Source organism: Neltuma alba, unplaced genomic scaffold (assembly GCF_004799145.2).
Source record: "Neltuma alba isolate B1F8T4 unplaced genomic scaffold, ASM479914v2 tig00011993_pilon, whole genome shotgun sequence".
NCBI lineage: Eukaryota > Viridiplantae > Streptophyta > Magnoliopsida > Fabales > Fabaceae > Neltuma > Neltuma alba.
Genome location: NW_021636566.1, coordinates 290,744 through 301,237, shown reverse-complemented (window position 1 = coordinate 301,237; position 10,494 = coordinate 290,744). Strand labels below are relative to the sequence as shown.

Below are 10,494 nucleotides of genomic sequence, written 5' to 3'. Positions count from 1 at the left end.
GTTCACTACTTCCAAGTTCAAACATTTTCACCATTAATTGCAGCCTCATTATAAAAAATTATGCTAGTCTTGGACTCGGGTAAACTCGAATCACAAGTATATTTAAAACTTGTCCGCACGAGTTGCACTCGTCGTACGTACCCGCATGTGTGCCATATATCCTTACGATGTTTCTTAGAAGCTGATGTTTTTCCATCACTCATGGGATTCAGCAGGCGTCCCACGTTCTGGAAGAGAACCCTCTGCTTCCTATACATGTTTTTCTGCAACTTCTCAGCATCCCCTTAACAGAATAATCACCTCCCATCTCTAATCTCGAGAGTTTTGCCGACACTGTGTCTAGTATCTTCTCTGTAATGTATCTTAGAGTGCGGCATTATGCGGGTTTATACGCTTTTGTTTATACTGACTTAAATGTACGGTTCTTCACACTGTCCAATGCCGCAGTAAAGTTTAGCGTCAGTTAACTGTTCACGGAGAAATTTACTAATGGTGCAGAATTTTCTTATTCGTGATGATTACAAATGAAACTTATTGCCTTGCATGGTGACAGTATTAAATTGCCAACTAATAACATGTACTACAAACTCCGAGTATGGCATTCTATTGATGGAACGTGAACATTTGTATTAAGTGGCTTGGCCGGGTTGATGATAGAAAGGAACAAGACCTTGGCTGTCGGCAAAGCAGGCGTGTATTGGCGGGTTTCACTTTGTTTCAGGGTCAGAGAATCCTAGCTAACTTCTGAATGGCAAATTGATATGTATGTGCAGCCACAGCGTCCTTTTGGACTCTAGCTTCTGAATAACACTGAAACGTTGCAGATTTTTCAAGTGTTTCTGTGTGTCTGTATGTTTGTCTATTATATAAATATATTTTTTTTGTTACAATGTTTGTCTATATTATATGTGCAGAGGATGAGCAAAACACAGGGCCCAGAAAACACAAAAGTGGGCAAGGAGGGTTATTGATAATTTTGTTTCATTGCTGTTGGATTCGTGAGTATTTGTCTAATCAATAATTCCTATATGCAACTAGTATATAGATTGGCAATTCGTTCATTTTATTTACTCATAATAACGCATGTTGTTGTTATACATACGTCCATCATCAGTATGTGATAATCAATTAAGATTAATATGTTGTCGTTTCTCTATCTGTGTGTGCAAAGTAATATAGCAGCAGTTCTTAGAGGATAACATAAGAAAATTATATTGAAGCGTTTGTTACTTATTATTCGTGTCTAATCAAAGAGTGGTTGATCTCCAATCAAGTCATCAGATTGCTGTCTTTTAATCGGTGGGTAAAAAAATAAAATAAAGGACCACAAATTGACGTTGTAAGACAAAAGTTTCGGTCAGCAATATAATATGCGGTATCCGAGGATTTTATGAGCATTCAAGTGAATGCATACGCTAGGAGAGCATATATATTAAATTACAGATCTAATTCAATTAACACAGCGCAAGCATTACTATTATATGTAGAATGTAGAAGCATAATTGATCTGTGTAAAGGAATCTAATTGATGAGACCACACCACGCCCATATATAGGTTGCACAGAGAGGAATTGGATGAAGACAAAATGTGAGTGGGGATGATAATAGAAAAATACTCACATTGAATTATATGAGTCGACGTAGGCTGGGCCCATCAGAACTGTATCAGAGAGTGCCTCAGACCAAGGAACAGTAATATCTTGAGAAGATTTTACGTACGTGTCTGTTTTAATGGAATTACCGACTTGTAACTGGAACATTCAATGAAGGGAGCCCATGCCCTCAGGTTTTATCAGAACCCTGACATTATGGCACCAGACATATGGTACAGTATGTACTTTGTGGTACTTCAATGCCATGCACTAGTTCGGTTCCTTTCAGTTTTCAATCAACACTATTCAACATGATTCATGTCCCCTCCAGCCTTGCTTCGATCTTCACTGTCTTAAATTATAGATCATGGCCATATCATTTTTCTTCTCCCCGCTGTAATATCCCCAATGTTTGGGTTAATAGAGTCAGAATTAAGTTATAAATTTATTTATAAAGTTTTCACTCATATAAATAATGTTGCCTTGGAAGTTTTTATGAGCTTGATGTGACCCCAAAAGTTTCAAAACGCAGCAACTTTTACCACTCCATTAAAAATTAATATTTTTAACAGCACAAGTTGTTCTATTTTAACATTTCTGAGACAATCTTGAACTAGAAAAAAAATTTCAGGACATATTTACACTTTAATCGTCATTAAAAGTCCGGGTGTGTCCCTCTTTTGTTGTCATTTATTGATTTAGAAAATAGACACTTGGGATTACTGTTGGAGTAAGTCATGACCTGTGTTGTCTGCTGAACATTGAAACCCCACTTTTATGCAGCAGAATTATTGCTGATTTAATTAAGTCATATGTGTTGTGTGTGTGTGATGAAAGCGATTAGTTTAACTGAGGTCCATATTAAAAACAAGTTAGTGCCAAACCAATGTACTCCTCCGGTCCTAATTATAAGACCCAATTGACTTATTTGAGGAGATTAAGGAAGTAAGTTAAGTTGGTTATTTATAATAAATAAGTGTTGTCATTCCTAAAATATCCTTGCTAATTAAGATATTGGCTAAAACTACATTATTAGAAGGATTATATTGGAAAAAAATGCATAAATATAAGAGACAAAATGGATTGGGGTCTTATAATTAGGACCAAATAAAAAGTCAAATGGGGTCTTATAATAAAGACCGGAGGAGTACTGTATTTAAAAAAAGCAAGGCATAAAGCTGATGACGACTATGCTTACTTTCCTCTGTGGATATGCTTAGCTTTTGGTTTAGGTGAAGTCTTTAATTATTTATTTAAAAGCAAAGAAGTGATGGTGATGATCAAAAAAAAGAGACAAACTTTTCAATCAAACCAGATAAACATGAAAATGTATGGCCTTAAGCTTTTCTTATACTAAACAACTAGCTAGAAATAATAATGTCCAGGATCTCATCATCTCTTCTTCCCCAAGTTAGATGTACGCACTAGAAGAATATGATGATGATGATGTGTTCGATGGATATAATACAATGAGCTAATTAAGATATTATTGTTTAAGCAAAAGATGCCTTTTCTGCAGTTCAATCCACATTAATTAATTAGAGCCGCTAGCTATATCTTTTGAAGTTATTTGCACGCATGGCCGACGCTGTCTTTTATTGACGAGGGCCCTTTTGGCACCTTGTATCTGGTAGTGTACCATTCACAAAATTAAAATGGTCTTTTTTAGTGCACGAAAAAAGCTTGAACACTAATGCTTTGTATAAGAAAATCCTTTGTCAGTATATAATACCATGTAGCTTTATATATAAAAACATCAAAGTTGTTGCGTCGTTCATATACAAATGTGTGCATGGGGAACAATATATATAAACTGCTCTTGAAAATTTTGAAGGGTATAACTTAGGTCTCAATCAAGTGGGTTCAAGAGGCCTGACCCACCAATTTTATTTCATGTTTATTATTAATTATATATAACTTCACAATGTATCTTTTGGTTATTAAATGGGATTCGTGCAATTGTAAAATATTGATGAGATAGTACGTACGTGTTCATCATCATAAAATTGAGAATGGGATTGATTTTGTCCGCCCAACTTCTACTTTAATTATCCCCCAATAATCTTGCCCTTCACTTTCAGACAATATTCCTTTTTGAATGGTCTTTTCAATTTATTACAAATAAGCTGAACCTAGTCCATGATAAAAAGAACCGGAAACCTACAGATATATATTGAATGGACGACACAGCCACTATTCTGGAGAGCACCAATATGTTAATTAAATATACGAGCTAACCCACCTAACATAATAATTTGATCATATATATATATTATATTCATGACTGTGGGGATGCCTGAATGAATTCCCGTCACTCAAGTCTATAGATGTTAAAAGGATAAGGCAAAGGCTTTGGAATCTGCTTTATAGCAAAAGAAGAAATAAAACTGACCTTAAAATAAACAATGACAAGCAACTAGGTACCTCCTTTCCCCTACTTATAAATATATGCTGGTGGGGGAATCTCCTGAAGCTTTTACTGATATTGAATTTGATTGCCCACAAAAAGTTAACTTGCACTACGCCCAGGGCTTCATTAGGGTGGAATCTAGCCTTCACCACCATATTTTTGTTCCTATATGTATATAGGTTATTTTTGGCCACCATATATTTATATAGGTACATTCTAATGCTTATTATACATCAGTTATAATTTATTCTCACATGTTAAAAAATATGTTAAAATTCAAGTAAAAAACATCTTAAAATTGATAAAAAGTTTTTAAATTTATTCTGATTAAAATTCCCCCTCTCTCCATATTTATAGATTATCATCACACCCCTCTCTCTTCAATAAAAACTAATAAAGATCAGATTAGAAGATGATCAATAAATACCTTATAATTATAAATGACTTATAATGAGAAAACAAGATGATCTTCCAATTCCATATATATTATATGTAGGACATAATTTTTGAGAATAACATAATCATATTTACAAAACATTTTTTAAAAAAAAGTCTGATATTTTAACTTTTTTTTTTTATTTTTATCAATAACATTCTATATTATCGCCTTAATTATATATGCTCGCTCACCCATTTCTCTTCGCGAATAAATGTATTTCTAGAAATAATATAAGATACATTTTTGTAAATTTGTCAGTTATTTTTATGTTAGATATATCATTGGAAGGAGTAGGTTTGAAGGCCAGCGGCTTAAAATAGTCAACCGGAATGGCATCTGTAATAGTGGATGCCTTGAGACGTCGCCACGTGGATGATGTGATGATGAGACGGCGACTTCCAGTACAACTGAAAAGTTGCCACTTCCCACAGCACAGGTATCTTTTGTGTTATCTATCTATCTATTTATTTATTATTATTATATTATTACTGCTACTTTACCAACGTACAAAAGTTCAGGACCCTGTTAAAATAACTTATAGGTAATTTATAAATGATTTTTTAATAATAAGTTATGAAATACAAAGTAAGTATGTGAAAAAAATTTTATCTCGATTTACATAAAATATGTTTATAAGAGATTTTTTAAGTTCTTCCAGACAAGCATCTAATGTCTTAGCCGTAGAGTAAGCAATAAAATGAGCCAAGATTCGAGCGCTGCTTAATGCTTATAAAAATGCTAAATATCCTCAATAATCAAAAGCACATCCCACTCGTGCGTACGCGTACGTGCCCCAACAAGCTTTCTCTACCATAGTGCTTAATTAACAAATCATTGTGTTTAGAGTAATATTTAGATCAAAGTTATGTTTTTTTCCCCAAAGATTTTTTAATCTCAAAGAATTAATAAAGATAATGAATGTTACTCCTCCGGTCCTAATTATAAGACCCAATTGACTTATTTGAGGAGATTAAGGAAGTAAGTTAAGTTGGTTATTTATAATAAATAAGTGTTGTCATTCTTAAAATATCCTTGCTAATTAAGTATATTGGCTAAAACTATCATTATTGGAAGGATTATCTTGGAAAAAAATGCATAAATATAAGAAACAAAATGGATTGGGTCTTATAATTAGGACCAAATAAAAAGTCAAATTGGATCTTATAATAAGGACCGAGGAGTATTATAATTTGTGCTGCGAAGAGAGTGAAATATAATGAAACAGGCACGCTTGTGTGAGGGGAAGTGCGCAGTGGCATACAAGGGAAGCAACGACTTCATGATTTGAGGGGCTAGTGAGGGGTGAAAGCAAGCAAGCAATTAAAGAGAAAAGTAGAGAAGGGGGCCTATGAACAAAATCTAACTCCACCACCTTCTCGTGACACGTTTGGACTCTTGTGCCTTTTAATTTAATTATCAGCTACTATGATTTGTTGATTAATTTTGTGCAAGTGGGTGTCTTTTTAATCCCTTGCTTCTGAATAAATGAGGTGGTGGGCCACAGCATTTCGGGCAGGGATCTTCCTGAGATTTGAGACCCACTTCCCTTGTACTCCGATCACACGCCCTTAGCCGCTAAGCCGACCTCAGCTTCCAAGTCCTTTTGGCTCCTGTAAGCCGCTTCTGTTTTACATTTTTCTTGTTATTATTACTGGGGCTGTCTCTCTATTATTTGTTTAGCTTTATTGTTCAAAAGTAAACCTGTGTTGTGGAATTTATGAGTCAAGTTCCATACAAAGAATCCATTCTTTAAACGAATATAGTTATATATATATATATATTTTGTCCAAAAAAGGCATCAAGTAAACAGAATTCAAACCTTCTCGTCATCCTTTCTTCGTATCTCTCAATACCGGACATTGTGTGTGTGTGAGTGCTCAAACCACGGAGAACAGGGAAGCTCCTCCAAAATCCAAATAGAAAAAAGAAAATGCAACTAAGAGGCATAGCCAATTCTCTCAATTCAGCTTGCTTGCTTGAAATTATTAATGATCAGATGGTGATATAATGATGATAAGAAATTTATAAAACAAGCAAAAGCAAGTGAGTCCTTATTTATAATTTTTCTTTTAATATCTCTCAACGCAGACCACAGACACTGAATTGAAAGGATGAACTCAAGAACGGTATAATTATTTTTAACAATGAACCGGGGACGATTTTTTTCCCCTGCAATTATAAAGTTGAGGGTTTTACATTATAAAGGATGGCATTTGGTAATGGTAGTTAAAGGTCACTGGTTAGATGTATGAATTTGGAAGTTCTATTGGCGCAGGGCATTAATTTCTCCCACAGCATTATTGTTGTACTTTTTATTAATCCATGAACAGAATCAGATCCAAGTCCCCCTAGCTTATCCAAAAACAAATCTCACTCCCCTTGTCTTTTTTTCCCACCACTAGCCAAGCCGGCTCCATCATGTGTCCAGAAATCCAAATTTCACTCTAAAACAGAGTGATTCAGATTCACTCGTTACCTGATTAGCACGATGCAGAAACACTGGCCCTCACGCCTAGGTATCACAAATTGGGAAAATAGATCCTCCCAGGGAAAACTGCCACAGAAGGAAGAAGCTTCCTAAAGGGAAAGCAATTTATGAGAATATGGCTCTGTCCAAGTAAAGCACCACTGCAATGCGATGCGATGAAAATTCTCCTTCGGAATGTAACTAAACACACAAGTACAGTGGTGGGAAAGAGTGTGTGGGGTTCACCACACCCCTATTTCTGAAATACCTACTCAGACCCCACCGATACTATTACCATGTGGAGTCCTACATCCATCGCAGGTCGAGGTAAAAAGGTGCTCAGACACCAAATCTTAATAGTTTAGCCAGGAAATGTTGTTTTACCTATTGTCATTATCAGGGAATCAAATGGTAATGAGGCTGGGGAGTGTGTGTTTCGGAGCACAGTAGTACCTAACTTGCTCTATAGAGTATGCTGCAGAAGCAGAGGAAATACCAGAAAGTCCACAGGCAAAACTAACGAGAGAAAGTGACATAAAGCAGAAGAGGTTACAGGCTATTTAATGCAGTGGCATAAGCAGAAGAGTCAGTGTGGATGGGCTGGGAGGGAGAAGATGTACTAACACTGCCATCACCAAACTTACCTACCAGAAGAAGTTCCGAGACGATTCAGAGGAGCATTTTATAATGAGCAACGCTGAAAAAGTAGAGAAATGAAAGGGAGAAATTTTTTTTCCCCCCTCTCACTTTCTGACATGGTGGGAATTATAAAGAAGTGTCATTGTTGGTCACAGCGTTGTCGATCTCGCACCTAAAGTTTGTGATTTAGGTTCTCTTTTGCTCTGTATATGAATCCTGCAAAAGGGGCAGGGGAGTGATTTTCCCACGTCAACACGCTTTTGTTGGTCCGTTGTCGTACACATTTATTTTCTCCTCTTTGGAAAACAACTTTAACTAACAGTGGTAAGGATGAAATTTGGCCTTTGGGATAATTGGAGCGCATGAAGTGATTTTTATCATCTGAATCCAGGTCAAAAATGGTCCAAAAAAAGTGTGACCATCGATTAAAAGAGAGTTGATTTAGAGACATGGTCCCAGGTCACTCGTCATCGTACTATTAATCTCCTGAAGGGAGGCGCTAGAGCGCAGTAACAAACACACAAGACATATGCAAGAGTATAGAAAACTGGTCCCAAGAAGCCTATGAATTTAATGACCACCCGTGACTGCTCATCCGACGTTTAATGATTTTATCTTCACATGCCGTCAGTGCTCCTATGTTTTAATAACAAATTATCCATTTTTCTAATCCGATACAAATAAAAGATTTAAGAAAATCAAACAGGTTTGGTCAAGTCAATAAGTGGAGGAGGGTAGTGTTTCCCCAATCTGCGCAGCCGATTTGGGAAATTAACAGGAAACGGTAATTAGCAAGTCCAGGAGGATTTAGTGTCCCCCGGGCAAAAGGAAAAACTTCCCCTTTCATCGTCACTGTTATAATTAATCACCGTGACGACGGAGCCATTCGAAGTTAACCGAGACAGCTGGCTCATAGCCAAGGTCAAAAACACGGGAGGCTTTCATTTCTTTACTGGGGCCATAACCTGAGGAAGGTTACAACTTACAACATTACAACTTACAAAGATACAAAGTTAAAATCTACCCCAAGGAGGAAGAAAAAAGAAGAAGATAGAATAGAACTAGCGGGCCTCGGCGACGGCGAGAGGAGTAACGGCGGAATGCTTGCAGGGGCTAGGTGGGAGGCTGGACTTCCCAGAAGCAACAAGACGCTGTACGAAGCTATCGATTCTCTCTTCGTTGCTCTCTTTCAGCAACCTCTTTCCCCCAAACGCTAATGACTCTAGTCCTCTCTCTTTCAGAACCTCCTCTCTCGTCCTCCCCAAACCCATCGCCTGCACACATTCATTAAACAACCAGTCAATGGATTATTCATACACAAGGCAATTGAAATTCACTTCACTGTAGTGAAAGTGAAGGCACACAAGTCAGGAAAAATTCTCTTTCCTCATCTTATTTTTACAAGAAACCAAATAGTACTCTGGAAAGTCAAACTAAGTCTCGCTTCCAGTACCTGAATCCTTACGTAATCCGTATGGTTCCAACAGAAGGCGTTCCCCAACATTTGGTCGATCGTCTCGGAGACCCCATCCGCCGCAATGTCGACCACACACGACGTCGAACACTCCCCATTATCACATATCTTTCGCGCCTGTGTTCCGCTCGACGCGCCGTTGCCTAAGGACAGCACTAGGAGATCCTCCACGCCGTTAACCGTCGGGAAATCCCGCTTGTTATGTAGGACGTGCGTCACAGCCGCCGCCGTCGGGGTGTTCATCACCAGGCCGCCGTCGACGGCCGAGCAGCTGGTCTTGCCGTCCACGGAAGTAAAGTGGAAGGGCTTGAAGAGGCTCGGTGTGGCTGTGGTGGCACGGCATACCTTCCAGAGCTCAAAGTTGAAAATCGGCGATTCTGACGCGCCGGCTCGGGAAAACACGAATGGCGCCGAACTCTTGAGGTCAAAGCAAGGGATGAGTAGGGGTTTACACGTGTCCTTCAAGGTCAACAACTTTCCGTCCTCTCTTCTCTGGAGGACTTGCTTCAGCACGTATCCATGCTCCTGGAAGAGAGTCTCCGGCGACGGCAAAAAACCCCGGTGGTCTTAGGCTTGTAGAGTTCCGAATTCTTTTGTGATGACATGGACGGCGTCCTTAGCAGTATAGAGAGGCCTGCCGGAGCCATCGTCGGCGGTGATCATGGCGGCAAGTATGGCGCCAATGCCAGTGCCAGCAACGATGTCGAAGAAATCGGCTATTTGAGCGTCGGAATCACCTGTCTGGAGACGGATCTGTTGCTCGAGGTGGAGGAGCGCGGCTCCGGCAACAATGCCGGTGGTTCCCCCGCCGTCGATGCTGAGAATGCGAGTTTTCTTGGAGGTTTCACAGTGGGAAAGCCATTTCTGCTCCAATTGGAGAAAAATCTCCAGCGTCACCTTGCTGAGCTCCATTTGCCGCCTTATCCTCGGCACACCGCAGACAGCTATATGAAATTAAAGCCCTGTATAATATCAGAGAGGAGGAGAGGGGTCGAAGTTCCAGGGTGTACGCGGGAAAGAAAGAGATTTAAAGGCGAAAAAAGGACGGAGAGTGTTCACGCTTTGGTGGTGAAGAACATAAAGCTGAAGAATGCGAGTTTTCTCTCTCCCTCAAAATCAATCTCTCTCTCTCTGTGCACGCACTGAGCGTCCTCTATCTCTCTCTTGCTCGGAGAGAAGGAGGACTGTGAGTTGGTGATGGTGAGAGTTAAAAAAACTGGAGGAACAAGTGAGAGGGGCGTTGCGGAATGGGGCAGTTATATAGGCGACCCTCTATGTCCTTGTCTCTTGATTTTTGGCTTCTTTAGTTTTTTGTTTAAAAAAAACATTATATACATATGTATTTGACAGTGCGTTGCTTTTGTTTGGTTTTGGTCTGAGCTTTCTTTTTTAAATAACAATATTTGGAGGAGAGGGGCGTGTCCGCTAGCGGGGGAGTCATACGTGTTAGGGCTGCGGATGCACGTGGAAGTG

The 10,494-nt window shown here is 38.8% G+C and overlaps 1 pseudogene; it reads right to left on the bottom strand.

The window, feature by feature from the left end:
• Window positions 1-8,576: 8,576 nt before the first annotated feature.
• LOC114720676 (probable inactive patatin-like protein 9) lies at window positions 8,577-9,933 on the bottom strand (annotated as a pseudogene).
• Window positions 9,934-10,494: the final 561 nt, after the last annotated feature.